Source organism: Heteronotia binoei, chromosome 11 (assembly GCF_032191835.1).
Source record: "Heteronotia binoei isolate CCM8104 ecotype False Entrance Well chromosome 11, APGP_CSIRO_Hbin_v1, whole genome shotgun sequence".
Taxonomy (NCBI): Eukaryota; Metazoa; Chordata; class Lepidosauria; order Squamata; family Gekkonidae; genus Heteronotia; species Heteronotia binoei.
In genome coordinates this window covers 16,790,128-16,805,463 of record NC_083233.1, presented here as the reverse complement: position 1 = coordinate 16,805,463, position 15,336 = coordinate 16,790,128, and the positions used below count along the sequence as shown (strand labels likewise).

Here is a 15,336-nt window from a genome sequence, read left to right as displayed (position 1 = left end):
CCTGAAGAGGTGAGCAGTGACTCACACAAACTCATTCTCTTGCCACAAATTTTGTTAGTCTTTAAGGTGCTCCTGGACTCATGCTCTTTTCTACTGCTGTAGCCTAACATGGCTACCCATCTTGTTCTGTTTTATTTTTGTTTGTGTGTCATTTATAGACTACCTTTCCCATCAAAATCTTTCCCATCAAAATTTCCCAAGCTAAAATCTTTAGCTTGAAGAAACGTCGACTGCGGGGTGACATGATAGAGGTTTACAAGATAATGCATGGGACGGAGAAAGTAGAGAAAGAAGTCCTTTTCTCCCTTTCTCACAATACGAGAACTCGTGGGCATTCAATGAAATTGCTGAGCAGTCAGGTTAGAACCGATAAAAGGAAGTACTTCTTCACCCAAAGGGTGATTAACATGTGGAATTCACTGCCACAGGAGGTGGTGGCGGCTACAAGCATAGACAGCTTCAAGAGGGGGGTTAGATAAAAATATGGAGCAGAGGTCCATCAGTGGCTATTAGCCACAGTGTGTATATATATACGTGCGTTTGTGTGTGTGTGTGTATAATTTTTGGGCCACTGTGTGACACAGAGTGTTGGACTGGATGGGCCATTGGCCTGATCCAACATGGCTTCTCTTATGTTCTTATCTCAAAGTGGATTACGCAGTGTCATTTTACTAGAAGACATTGGGTTTGATTCAACTACCATTTCTGCAGGTAAAAAAGAGGAAGGATACCCCTTTGAACCCACCCACCCTCGTAAAAACCTACACTTGCAGTCATGGGACCCACATTGACAAAAACTATGTGGTACCAGAGATGTGGTCAGGAGGAGAATTGGGCAAGATTGAGCTAAAAAGATGGCTGAACCCAACCCATTTGTTAGGCCACTGTGCCAAAAGTAGCATCATGACATCACCAAGAAAACCATGCGAGTCACCAGATCCAATCCAATCAGAATAAAGCAGTCCAATGAATGGAAACAAGAGAGATTTGCAAACACAAGGACTGCTGCTAGATGTTCCCAAATGAAACGGAACCAAAGGTGAACGCTTTAAGCTCAGCCCTAAGTTGTACTGATTTCCAGAGTGGCTGCAGGAGGGTTCAACACTTCAAGTCAATACACTCTTGCTCCTTATCCATAGGATTGAGCCCAAGATGCTTCCATTTGCCTTTTGCACCAATATCTGTGCTTCGTGTACTGTTTCCTGGATGCTGACACTCACCAGGGCCCAGGGCCATGCCTTTCCAAACCAAGACATTACTTCTGTACGTATGAATACATCTCTGCAGCAGGTGGACAATGGAGGTTTCAAAATGTTTCCAGGTTTTTTTAAAAAATACATCATTCAAGCCCCATCCCCATTTTATCCCAAGGTGAGAATGGTTTGCCCTACCTGGGTGCCCTACCTGGCTAGCCTGATCTCAACGGATCTCAGAAGCCAACCAGGGCTGGGCCTGGTTAGAACTTGGCCAAGAGACCACCCAGGAAGTCCACAGTCACTATGCCGACGCGGGCAAAGGCAAAACACCACTGTTATAACTTTTGCCTTGAAAACGGAGAGACAGTGGCTCAGTGGTAGAGCATCTGCTTAGTAAGCAGAAGGTCCCAGGTTCAATCCCTGGCATCTCCAACTTAAAGGGTCCAGACAAGTAGGCGTGAAAAACCTCACCTTGAGACCCTGGAGAGCCGCTGCCAGTCTGAGTAGACAATACTGACTTCGATGGACCCAGGGTCTAATTCAGTAGAAGGCAGCTTCATATGTTCAATATATGTTCAATACCCTATGGGGTTGGTTGCAATTTGACGACACTTTCCACCACCAAGGAAGGTTTGGTGGATACAGCGATTTTCCTGAAGTCACTCAGTTCTAGCAATTATTCATTGTCCTGTTCCGAGACACCGCTGAGCCCACTGGGGCTGTAAATATCTTAGGCATTGAGCTGCCAAAGCGTTCGTGCTGGTACTTACAAATATGAACAGTTATTATTTATTACTCGGGAAAACTAACACTGGATAAAATGGATGCTGTTCCAAAACAAATAAATATGAGCCTTAGGATCCAAATGTTCCTATTTCATCATCAGTTCCTCCAATGACTGGATTAATAGATGGAATGGGAAGGTTATGTCATTTTCTCACTTTGCTTTGTTCAGAGAAAACAACAGAACACTCGGTGGGAGCAAACCGGGAATTAGTCCCCTTCAATATTTTACTTATGAAAATAGGGACACGTTGGTAACACATTTGCACAGTTATTTGCACAGCTGTTTACTTAAAGATACCCCTCTTATGAAGGAGCCCCATAGCACAGCGTGGTAAAGCTGCAGTACTGCTGTCCAAACTCTCTGCTAATGACCTGAGTTTGATCCCGGCAGAAGCTGGGTTAAGGTAGCCAGCTCAGGGTTAACTCAGCTTTCCATCCTTCCGAGGTCGGTAAAATGAGGACCCAGCTTGCTGGGGGGGAAGTGTAGATGACTGAGCAAACCACCCCGTAAAAAGTCTGCCATGAAAACGTCATGATGCAACGTCACCCCAGAATCGAAAGTGACTGGTGCTTGCACAGGGGACTACCTTTACCTTTTTTTTACCCCTCTTATTATACTTTAAGAGGGTAGCTGTGTTGGGTCTGCCGTAAAACAGATTCAAGTCCAGTAGCACCTCAGAGACCAAGCACAGTTTCAGGGTATAAGCATTCAATTCCTCAGGAAATAGTAGAAGTGGAGATCTCCAAGTCCTTTTATTATAGGTGGAAGGTGGGAGGGGTGCTGTAAAGAATGCTGGCAAAGGATGCAAAGGTATCATGCATATTGTAATCAGCTTGATTAGGGGATATCCTTGGGGGCAGAAAATGGGCATCTGTAGTGAGATAAGAATCCCAGGGCTTTTTTTTGTAGCAGCAACTCCTTTGCATATTAGACCACACAAACCTGATGTAGCCAATCCACCTGGAGCTTGCAGTAGGCCCTGTAAGAAGAGCCCTGTAAGGTCTTGGTAGATTGGCTACATCAGGGGTGTGTGGCCTAATATGCAAAAGAGTTTCCTCTACAAAAAAAAAAAAAAGGCCCTGAAGAATGTTATGTCCCTATACAGCCCTGGAGGCCCTTTCTCCTATCTTCTTCATTGACTCTGCAACAGCAGCCTGTTAGGAACTTCAAAAACACCAGGTCTGCAAATTTCAGAAAAATTTCGGAGAGTTCTGTGTGTCATTAATACTTGGCCAAGGAAATTAAACTACAACTTTTGCCAAGGGTAGCTAGAGCTCAGCAGAGAAGCAACGTTCCCTACAGATTCAGGACGTAACCACCTGAACCAGCTTTAATCCAGAGAACGTTTGGCACCAATCTACTTTAAAAAAAAAATGGCAAGGTGAGAAGGGTGAAGTACAAAGAAGAACATATTTTTTCAGAGATGCGAGGGAGTGATGTGGCACAATATGGATTACCAACAGGTTGGAAAGGATTTAACACATCTGATGATGGTTCCCAGTGTTTGTGTTGATTTGGACGTCAAGTTTGTGGACATAGGGGCTGTTGTATTCCACGGCACTGTACAACAACCCCATGTTGGTCTGAAGCAATAGAATAAAGTTTGAGTCCAGTGGCACCTTTAAAAGCAACCAAGTTTGATTCTGGGTATGAGCTTCTGTATGCGTGAACATTACTTCAGATATGCACATGAAAGCTTGTTTGGTGTAGTGGTTAAGTGTGCGGACTCTTATCTGGGAGAACCGGGTTTGATTCCCCACTCCTCCACTTGCACCTGCTGGAATGGCCTTGGGTCAGCCATAGCCTTGGCAGAGGTTGTCCTTGAAAGGGCAGCTGCTGTGAGAGCCCTCTCAGCCCCACCTACCTCACAGAGTGTCTGTTGTGGGGGAGGAAGGTAAAGGAGATTGTGAGCCGCTCTGAGACTCTTCAGAGTGGAGGGCGGGATATAAATCCAATATCTTCTTCTTCTTCTTCTTCTTCTTCTTCTTCTTCTTCTTCTTCTTCTTCTTCTTCTTCTTCTTCTTATACTCAAAAATAAACTTGGTTGTTCATAAAGGCACAACTGGACTCAAGCCCCAAGACCTTCAGCAATTTCAAAAACAATATCCACAGCCCTTCTGAAACTGTATGTAGAGGACATTCCAAACACAATCACCGCATCAACTAACCATCCAACTAGTACCTGGAAGAAACCCCAGTACATGATCCAGTCCCCTTCTTGTATGCATGGAGTGCATGGCATGAAGATCTCTCTGCACACAAACAAACCAAGAGAACCTCCTGCCATGTGCAAAGCAAAATACCTCTCACCATTGCCCTCCCCTTTGACCAAGCATGCCACAGAACACCAAGATGTCAATGGGAACAGTGAGATATCCAGTACTGTGACCTTCAACTGACCTAAGGGTACAAACAACTACGTTCTCATTGTAGAGCTCTAGTTCTAGGTGGCTAAGTGATCTGACTATGACTGGTTTATGCATGTGAAGAGAGTTTCAGAGGGCAACCACGCTGGCCTGCAGGTGGATGCAAGCCCAGTAGCACCTTACGGATCAACAGGATTTTGGCAGAATAGTGTAACTTCCCTTCAGCAAATAAGAACTGGAAGGGAAGAAAGCTTTGATCCTCAAAGCTTCCCTCCCTTCCAGCTCGTATATGCACCTCCACTTGCACCTGCTGGAATGGCCTTGGGTCAGCCATAGCTCTGGCAGAGGTTGTCCTTGAAGGGGCAGCTGTTGTGAGAGTCCTCCCAGCCCCACCCACCTCACAGGGTGTCTGTTGTGGGGGGGAGAAGATAGAGGAGATTGTAAGCTGCTCCGAGTCTCTGATTCAGAGAGAAGGGCGGGCTATAAATCTGCAGTCTTCTTCTTTGTATATGATGAAGGAGCTTTACCTCTCAAATGCTTATACCCGCCGACCCCGCGCCAAAGCTTGTTGATTTCTAAGCTGCTACTGGGCTTGAATCCACCTGTTCTACTGCAGGCCAATATGGCTACCCTCCGAAACTCTCTTCACATGCCTAAACCAGTTGCAGCCAGGTCACTTTGCGGTCTAGAACCAGAGCTTGACAATGAGATGCACGCTAGCAGAGGGGAACAAGAAAATTTGGGTGAAGGGCAGGGTGGATCTGGAGAGTTCCTCGGACTGCAAGAAGAAGATCAAATCGGTCAGTCCTAAGGGAAATCAACCCAGACTGTTCCCTGGAAGGTCAGATGCTGAAGCTGAAGCTCAGATACTTTGGTCACCAAATGAGACGGGAGCGCTCACTGGAGAAGATCCTGATGCTGGGAAAGACAGAAGGCAAAAGAAGAAGGGGACGGCAAAAGAGGAGATGGCTGGACAGCGTTACTGATGTAATTAACACGAATTTGAGCAGACTTAGGAGGATGGTGAAAGACAGGAGTGCCTGGCATGACTTTGTCCATGGGGTTGCAAAGAGTCGGACTCGACTGCGGAACTGGACAACAGCGACAGGGTGGAGATGTTTGCCTGAGAAGTCCCTGGAGCTCCGATCTGACCCTTGACTTTATAAGGACTCCAGAGTTGGAAGAAAATAGGAGGAAAAGTCCATCTAGAGTGGCACTTCCACGCCATCTGGCCTGTAAGAGTTAGATCCAGGGTAGCTCAAATGTGCCAATTATTCTCTGCATTGTGCCTTCCCCTGATGAATCCACTCGCACAGCCAGAGTCCCCATGCACCTTACAGTTGATTGCTAGCAAGAGCTGAAGTGTAACTTTGAAACAAGCCGAGCTCCAAAAAGCAAGTGTTAAAGCACAATATTAGGACAAATTAAATGCCAAAAGGGAAGAAAATGAAAAATTGGAGCAATTTCTGTCCTCAGCAGCAGTATTCTTATATCTCTGATGAGACATAAGGGCAGTAAACTGAATTGAGACCTCTCCAAGGTGGAGAGAATTCTAAACAGGCTGAGAGGCGGGGGAGGGGGGAGGAATGGGGATGTAAAATTAAAGTATGCACACTTCCTTTAATGGATGTTCTGTTAACAAAGCAACTGCTAAAACATTTTATCCTGTCCTTTGTGATTCCGAAATGCGGTGTTTAATTAACAAAATGGTAGGATGAGTTGCCTATAGAAACCATTATTCTTTGTGCTATCTGATTATTCCAAGAGTGACTCCATTTTGCATTCTCCTTTGCTTCTTGGCATTTAATTTATCCTAACTTTTAACTGCGGTTAATGGAGTTTTTACGATTTAAACAGAAAAAAGGGTTACAGTCTTTATCCAGTAAAAAAAAAAAGGGGGGGGGGAAATAAGACCATTCAACATTGTTGGAGGGAGGAGGGAAAATCCTCTGAAGGCAACAAAATTAATTATATGAATGGGAAAAGAATTCAAGCTGTTTCTTGCAGGGAAATGGTTTCGCCTTCAAATATACTATATGGGTTGTGTTCAGCAGGTCTACTCCACTAGCAGTCAGCGGATCAGGCCTACAGGATCCTACCCTATACGATTCCCATTCCAAAAGCACATTTTAAATTTGCACAGGGAAACTCTTCGGAAAGATCTTAGGCAGATCATGAGAAAGAGGGCTGGAAGGGTTGCATTAGTGCTTAGTTCTCGTGGTGGCCCGTTCTTACATGCCCAAGGAAATGCTGTTCACCACTTTGGGGTCAGGCAATGAGTATGCAGCTTGCTGGGGGGAAAGTGTAGATGAGTGGGGAAGGCAATGGCAAACCACTTCGTAAAAAGTCTGCTGTGAAAACACTGTGAAAGCAACGTCACCCCAGAGTCAGAAACGACTGGTGCTTGCAAAGGGGACTAGCCAGTTTGGTGTAGTGGTTAAGTGTGTGGACTCTTATCTGGGAGAACCGGGTTTGATTCCCCACTCCTCCACTTGCACCTGCTAGCATGGCCTTGGGTCAGCCATAGCTCTGGCAGAGGTTGTCCTTGAAAGGGCAGCTGCTGTGAGAGCCCTCTCCAGCCCCACCCACCTCACAGGGTGTCTGTTGTGGGGGAGGAAGGTAAAGGAGATTGTGAGCCGCTCTGAGACTCTTCGGAGTGGAGGGCGGGATATAAATCCAATATCTTCTTCATCTTCTTCTTCTTTACCTTTTGTAGTGATTGTTCTCCAGGCCAGTTTGGCCAGGAATTCTGAAGGGTTTGGTGTTTTGTTTTGTTTTTTGTCCATCTTCTGGGTTCCGAGCAGGTGTCACTGGGAATATGTGGGAGAAGGTATTTATTAATTTCCCCCATTGTGCAAGGGATTGGACTATCTCAGGGGTGTCAAACTCATTTGTTATGAGGACCGGATCTGACATAAATGAAGCCTTGTTGGGCCAGACCATGTGTGTCATGAAATGTAATGCCAGGTAGTGGAGATACAAACTTTATAAAGCACACAGACAGACACAAAGATTTTGCACCTATCCCACATGATCGAGGGAACTGGGCAAAGGAAGCTCTAGGGGATGAGGAGGGGACAGAGCCTTAGCCAACGGAAGGAAAAGAGGCTTGGCTCAGTAGCTCTGCTGTGCGATTGAGAGAGCCTGGCAAAGCAAGCTTTCCTTCCTCCTCAAGGAAGGAGCCTCAGCCAATGGAGAAAATAGAGGCTTTGCTCTGTAGCTCCTGTGTGATTGACCAAGCTTGGCGAAGCAAGCTGGGAAGGTAGCAAAAGAGAGGGAGATGAAAGCAGACTTGCTCCTGAGCCTGATAGGAACCCTCTGGGGGCCTGATTTGGCCACTGGGCTGCATGTTTGACACTCCTGGACTAGATGACTCTGGAGATCCCTTTCCAATACTATGATTCTATGAAAGGTTGAAATGTCAAGACAACCCATCTAATTTACTTTTATTTAAGGCTTCTTTCAAAGAGCTTAAGTCAGCTTACTTACTTCTCCCTTATTTTTATCTTCGCAGCAGCCCTGGTAGATAGGCTAGATTGAAATCCTTTCAAGGTCACCTGGTGAGTTCATTTCATGGCTGAAAGGGGAGTCAAACCTGGATTTCCCCAGACATTGCCCTGCATGTTAACCAGATACCAATGATTTAACCACTCAAATGAGTCAAATAAAGAAGTGTATAACGCCATTGTATGAATCTATGATAAGTTCTCCTCTGAAGTACTATTTACGGTTCTGGATGTTTTCTCTCAGAAGAGCTGGGAAAAATACAGAAGAAGACAACCAAGATGATGAAGGGTTGGAGCACTTTGCCTATGAGGAAAGGTTGAAGAGCCTGGACTTTTCAGTTGGTGGGGGGGAGATAACTAAAGATAGACACAACAGCAATTTACAAAATTATATATAAGATAAAGAAAGGGAAAGAGATAGCGTTTCTCTCCCTTTCCCATACAGGACACCCAATGAAATTGTTGGGCAATAGATTCCGGACAGACAAAAGAATAACATTCAACATGTAATTAAACTGCGGAATTCGCTTCTAGAGAACCTAGTGATGGCCACAAGTGTAGATAGTGGGGGGTTGAATAGATTCATGAGGCAGAGCTACATCAGTGGTGACCAGCCATGGCAAGTTAAGAGAAAGACAGGTTGCTTACCTGTAACTGTAGATCTTCCAGTGGTCATCTGTGCATTCACACTCATGGAAGCTCTGTGTGTGGGGGGCCCTTGGCTGCCAAAACTGACTCAGTGCCACACAAATTACCTAGAACTGCTGGCGGTTCATTTTGCCCTGCGCTCTTTCCGTCCCTTGGTGGCAGGGAAGATTGTAGCGTTACTCACGGACAATACCACTGCCCTGTGCTACATCAACAGGCAGGGAGGAACAGTTTCTCGCCGGCTCTGTGCATTGGCGATGGATCTCTGGTTGGAGTGTCTACAATTCGACATCTTTGTGAAGGCTGCACATCTTCCAGGGGTCCTCAACATACAGGCAGACTCCCTCAGCAGGAGTGGGGCTTCCCCACATGAGTGGGAACTGCAGTGGCGTTTTCTGAAGCCTGTATTCCAGCTTTGGGGGTACCCGCAGCTGGATGTCTTCGCCACGGCCGAGAACAAGAAATGCCCCATGTTCTGTTCCAGAGGGGGAGCGGATCCAGCGTCACTGGGGGATGGTCTCCTGCTTCCTTGGGAGGGTCGGTTCCTCTACATGTTTCCACCTCTGCCGCTGTTGATGAAGGTGGTCAACAAAATAGCGAGAGAGACCATGCTGCATCCTGGTGACTCCCTGGTGGCCTCAGAGGCAGTAAACCTCACAACACCAGTGACAAGAAGCAGTGGCAGAGGAGGCCTGGGACCTCCAGGTCATCTGACTGGTCACTCTGTGAAAGAGGATACTGGGCTAGATGGATCATGGATTCCGATCCAGCCGACCTATTTCTACATTATGTTACCCATTAAAGTCGAAACATGTAGAATTTGCAAGACAGGTTAATACAATTGTGTTGGCTAGAGAACAGACAGATCACAAGCAGAGTTGTTTTTTTAAAAAAAATATGTACACATTTCTCATTGGTCGTTTTCGCACTCACCTTCCGCCGGCACGACCCCCCTCTTCACTGCGCAGGATCTGCGCGGATTTCGCACTAAACGCTGCGGAGCAGCCAGAAAAGCCGGAAGCTCCCGTCGCAAAAGCCGCGCAAACGCCAAACTGCTTTTTGGTGGTTTCAGTTTGAGCAGCTTTTGCGCCGGGAGCTTCCGGCTTTTCTGGCTGCTCCGCAGCGTTTAGTGCGAAATCCGCGCAGATCCTGCGCGGTGAAGAGGGGGGTCGCGCGGTGAAGAGGGGGGTGAGTGCGAAAACGACCATTGCATTCATCTTAATTCCTTTTTTCATCCTTCACTTTTAAAGCATGTGAAAATTGAACAGAAGGATACCCACAAATGGCTCTACACTTGCACAGACTAAACAAATCTCATCTCATTCCAACCAGTGTGAAAACTGGATCCAATATGCCCCTTTCTCGGATTAAAACACAAGTGTGTGGGGGAAGGGAATCTATAAAAGTAGCACTTGACTCTTCTGTTCCTTAGCTCACATCTAATTACATCTTGTAGCCAAGCTCAACATCAATGGAATGGGATAAAAGCCATCAAGGTACATCTACTGTCTTCGACTGGGTAGCTCAAAACACAATCCTCACTCAGTAGTCTCCCCTCAGCCTCGTTTTAAGGGACCAGTCACCAAGGATACCCTAGGTATGTAAGCTTTAAACACTCTTAAAGAAGGAACAGAAGAAAGTACCATATACGGCATGTACTCATTTCAAAAACTGATAAAAGGTATATTTGGAAGAAAAAATGTTTTGTAGCATCTGAGAACTTAAATCAGGAGTCCTCAGCCCATTTGAGTCTACAGGCGCCTCTGGAATTCCAACCCAGCATGACAGCTGCAGCCACAAAAAGGCTGCTGCAGGTGCTGGAGTCAGCCACAAAATGGCTACCACAGCTCACTTTTAGATACACGGTGCTGTGGTGGCAGCCGCTGACAAAGCAGTGTTTGGTTTTTGTTTTTTTTAAAAAGTATGTGCACAGCCAATCAAAACTCCAATGAAAAGTCTTGCTGAGGAAATGTTTCACCTGGCCCCTCTCAGTGGACAGCAGCAATGGGTGTCAGCTGGCACCTAGGCACCCATGGGCTCCATGTTGGAAACCTCTGACCTAAAGCTTACTTTGGGTTGGGTGCAAGCACCCAACGCATGCATTGTGTATAAATCAGAAAAGGGAAAGTACTAAAACCAGAACTTGAGCACAAGACTTCACTGCCAAGGGTTTGTCTTTGAATGTCAGTGACAAGGGAAATACGTAAGATTGCTGCAAGGCCCATGACTAGATTCCCCTGCAGCCTTTATCCTACTGCACCACTCAGCCAGGTTCAATATCTTTCTCCAATGGAAGTCACTTGTCTGCTGAGTAAAAGCTGCCTCCATTGAAAGGAAGCTCATTTGGCCCTGACCTGGATAAGCCAGGCAAGTCAGACGCCAAGCAGGGTCGACTCTGGCAAGTATTTGGAAGGGAGATCTCCTTTGAATACCAGCAGTCAGGAGGACAGGGGAAGGCTTTATTCAGCCACCTCCATGAATATCCTCCAGGTCCCCAGTAAGGATCAGTCAACAGAGGTCGCCATGACCTCCAGGTGCACACAAACACTCATTCACGCGTGCACATAAAAACACCAAAAAACCGGAAGGAAGGAAGGAAGGAGCGTTCTCTTAGCAGCGTTGAGGTTTCCAAGTCTTTCTGCTAAATCTGGACACAGCAGAGGGGAATAAACATAGAGGCGTCTCAGGCCACAGCAACTGTTCTCCCTTCTGGCCTCTGCCCTGGCAAGCTGGTTGCAAGACAGGAGTTTGTCGGAGTTAACAAGTTGCTTACATTTCGGTCATTATGGAGTTAAATGCTGCTGTTAGTAGGGAATCATGTTGTCTAATCTAGTTAAGACGGGAGGTTTGGTGGGAGTTGAGTATCCTAATTAAGTAAACTATAACCTTTTCTATTGGTCAGCAAGTATCTTGTCGCCAAAATTTGCTTTGATCTTGTATGCATATATTCACAGGTTTTATGGCTCTTTTGGGGGGGGGGGCAAGAAGAAGAAGGACCGCCATTCCAGATAAGAGTCCGTGCACTTAATCGCTACACCAAACTGATCATGGTGATCAAGCAGAGATGAGGGATGGGGCCAGTGCCCTTGTACCAGTTCACCCTCTCCAGGCATTAACTGAATGTGTGGAGGGGGTGATACGCTGAGAACTAGCTATTCACATGGAGCGTTGGGGCTTCACATACACAGCTCTGGGTGATAATTCAATGAGCTCACGGGCTGAAAGGTTAGCTGAGGGGAGGGGCTGTAGGTCAGGGGTTCACTATCTGCTTAGCATCCCAGGTTCAATCCCCGGCATCTCCAGTTAAAAGGACCAGGCAGTAGGTGATGTGAAAGACCTCAGCCTGAGACCCTGGAGAGCTGCTGCCAGTCTCAGTAGACAGTAGTGACCTTGATGAACAAAGGATAAGGCAGTTTTATGTGTCCACCGGGCTGCAGGGCTCAGAACTCTGAAGAAGTCTAGCAAAAAGTTTGAGAAATGCCAATCAAAGCTTTCAAATGAGTTATTCACAGTGACCTTGACTGATCAAAGTGTTTCAAAAACTTCTTGATGATATATCAGACAGTCGCAGGAATGATGGATAATGGATTAGGACAGAAGCCAGACAACACTTAAAAACGTCTGATTTGGGGCAAGCTGGGGCTGCCAGACAGGAAAAAAAGCCCAATCCATCACTGCTCTGTTTGTAGCACTCAAGCTCTCAAATTCTGCCCAATTTACTGAGTTTACTGCAAACCTCTAATACAGGGGTGGTCAAACTTGCTTAACATAAGAGCTACATAGAATAAATGTCAAATGTTTGAGAGCTGCAAGACAAGAACATCAGATGTTTGAGAGCCACAAGACAGGAAGGACGGGGGCTAAAAAAGGTGGAAAGAAAGCAAATCGATGAGGAGGGAGGTGGAAAGAATGCAACTTTAAATTCTCCAAGCCACCAGATGGTTCGATTTAAAGACAAATACCTTGATTTAAAGACATAATCTCCAAGCTGGCCAATGGGGCAGTGGGGGCTTTGAGAGACATATAATATATGTGAAAGAGCCACATGTGGCTCTGAAGCCAGTTTGGCCACCCCTGATCTAATAGTTTTTCACTGTGCAAAGGGAAAGGAAAGGAAAGGAAAGGAAAGGAAAGGAAAGGAAAGGAAAGGAAAGGAAAGGAAAGGAAAGGAAAGGAAAGGAAAGGAAAGGAAAGGAAAGGAAAGGAAAGGAAAGGAAAGGAAAGGAAAGGAAAGGAAAGGAAAGGAAAGGAAGAACTCCTCTCCTCTTCTAGCAGCAGAGACAGCTAGCTATACCTTAGAGGGAATAAATCAGGCCAAAAGGGCGAGGGAGCTCACTAACAAATTAGATGGCGATGGCCCTGTAAACTCATCTTTGCCCTGCAGGAAGGCCTGCTGCGAGCAGATAAGCTAACCCGGAGTTTGTTATCACAAGCCATCCTTAGTCCCACCTCATAAAAATTTGACACAGCTGGAGGTGAACTAATTGAGACAGCGGAGATAGCAGCGTAGAAGGGAGTTGAAATGCAATTAAAAAGTGATCAGGAAAAAAAGGGGGGGGGGAGATCCACCAGAAGAAAGAACCCTCCGAGCCGGGAGAACTGCCGGAGGGCCGAACGACAGTTCCAAAACTGACCTTTAACAGGAATGAGCAAGTGCATATTAAAGTGGAAGTAAAAGACCCTTAAAGACTTCTGATCGGAAAAAAGTCCACACAATCATCCGTCCGGGGATATTTAAAAGGAAAAGATGGCAATCTGGGTTTCTAATACTGCCAGCTGGCGAATGTAGGAAGAATTGGCTCAACGGTGGCTGAATCGGAGCAACTGTACAAGGTGGGGCTCCGACAGTGTTTCATTCACAGGAACCCCCGTTGCCTGCTGGGGTGTACCAGAACCCTTGGCACAGGAAGCCCTCCATGAGAGACACAGAAAACCCCTCTTCACAAAACACACAGCCAGCTTCATGAATTTCCCTTCACAAGATGTGGGAACTGTCACTAGATAGGAAGATTTTTACAGGGATTAGACAAATTCATGGCTAGTAGCCCTGACAGCTAAATGGAACCTCTATGTTCAGCAACAGTATATCTCTGAACACCAATCCCCAGAGGCAACCAGCAGGAAGGGTGTGTGTGTGTGTGTGTGTGTGTGTGTGTGAGGGAGGGAGGGAGGGAGGGAGAGGGAGAGAGAGAGAACTATTGCCTTCTTGTAGCATATGGGCTATGAATCAGAAAATCCCTGGTTTGAATTACAGCTCTGGCATTAAGTCACTACTTAATTCATGTATATATCCTGTCTTTCTCCTCACTTGGGCACCGGGAATGCCTTACATCCTTCTCCTGTGTTTTTATCTTCACAACAATCCTGTGAGGTAGGTTAGCTTTGTGACTAAGCTCAAGTCACCCAGAGAGCTTTTGTGGCAGAGTAGGGATCCAAATTTGTGTCTCCCTGGATCCTAGTGTGATGGACTAGTAGCCACTACACTAAGCTGGCCCACTAGGGCAGCTAAGAACAAACAAACCACTTAATCTCTTAACCCTCAACACCTCATCCTCTCTAAGGGAAAAATAATATTGACCTACCTTACAGGACTGTCGTAATGATGATTATTGGCCTAAACTCTGTGAAGCCCTCTGAATAAATATTCACAATGATTATTGTGTCTCGCTTGCAGGTTTCTTGGAAGCATCTGTTACTCAGCTTGCTGACTGTTCATGGCCCAGTCACTCTCTCTCAAGCTAACTTACCTCACGGGGTTGTGGTGAGGGTAAAATGGAGAGAAAGAAAACAACACCGCGAACTCCCTTCAGGAAGGGAGGGAGGGTAAAAAGATCTGGTTGGTCTTTGTTAGAAGCTGGAAGCTGGACTATGTCAGGGGTGGCCAAACTTGTTTAACGTAAGAGCCACATAGAATATTGGCCTACCTTACAGGATTGTCAGAGATGTTGTCAGATGTTTGAGAGCCGCAAGACACGAACGTCAGATGCTTGAGAGCCACAAGGAAGGAAGGCAAATAGATGGGGTGAGGGAGGAGGAGGGAGGGAGTGGTGGAAAGAAAGCAACTTTAACTTCAAATGCATTATCCAAGTCACCAGCTGGCTTGGCTTGGAGAAGTGATTTAATGCCTTCTCCAAGCCGGCTGATAGGGCAGTGGGGGCTTGGAGAGCCACACAATGGGTGTGAAAGAGCCACATGTGGGTCCTGAGCCACAGTTTGGCCACCCCTGGACTATGTGAACCCCCTAAGCTGATTGCAGTCTATGTTTTTATGCAAAGCTATATACCATCTCAGGATTTCAGCCTTCTCTTCTTGGGTCAGGTGAAAGTTGTGGATGCCAATTCTCAGTTGTATGTTAGAATCAGGTGGGCGGCCATGTTGGCCTGAAGCGGTAGAACAAAGTTTGAGCCCAGAGGCACCTTTAAGGCCAACAGAGTTATATTCAAGGTGTAAGCTTTCGTGTGCAGGCACTCTTCCTCAGACATAATGAAATGTCTATGGCTTTTATTTTATCTGACAACCAATGCTCCCTTTAAGCTGTGGAGTCTTGTGAGCAAAAATTCTGCCTCATGAGCTACTGCATAAAGTCGTTGGCTCTGGGGCTATTTTTCCTGAGCTAAGACAAAAATATGTGAGCTGGACGCTAGAGAGGACAGCTTAGAGAGGACAGTGTTGACAACATATGTGTGTACACACAACTTTGTTGGTCTTAAAGGTGCCACCGGATTGGTCTGCTGCTTCAGACCAATATGGCTGCCCATCCGATTCTAACATACAACTGAGAATTGGCATCCACATATCTCTTCAAGATGCCATGGAACCCAGACTTTGTTCAG

General features: G+C 46.2%; 1 protein-coding gene and 1 non-coding gene across 2 annotated transcripts in view; one reads left to right on the top strand and one right to left on the bottom strand.

Annotated features, from left to right (window-relative positions):
* The window catches only part of TENM1 (teneurin transmembrane protein 1), a 713,021-nt gene that overhangs the window by 499,965 nt on the left and 197,720 nt on the right, over nucleotides 1–15,336 (bottom strand).
* Nucleotides 1,554–1,628, top strand: TRNAT-AGU (transfer RNA threonine (anticodon AGU)). Its single transcript has one exon. It is a non-coding gene; the product is annotated as a tRNA-Thr (tRNA).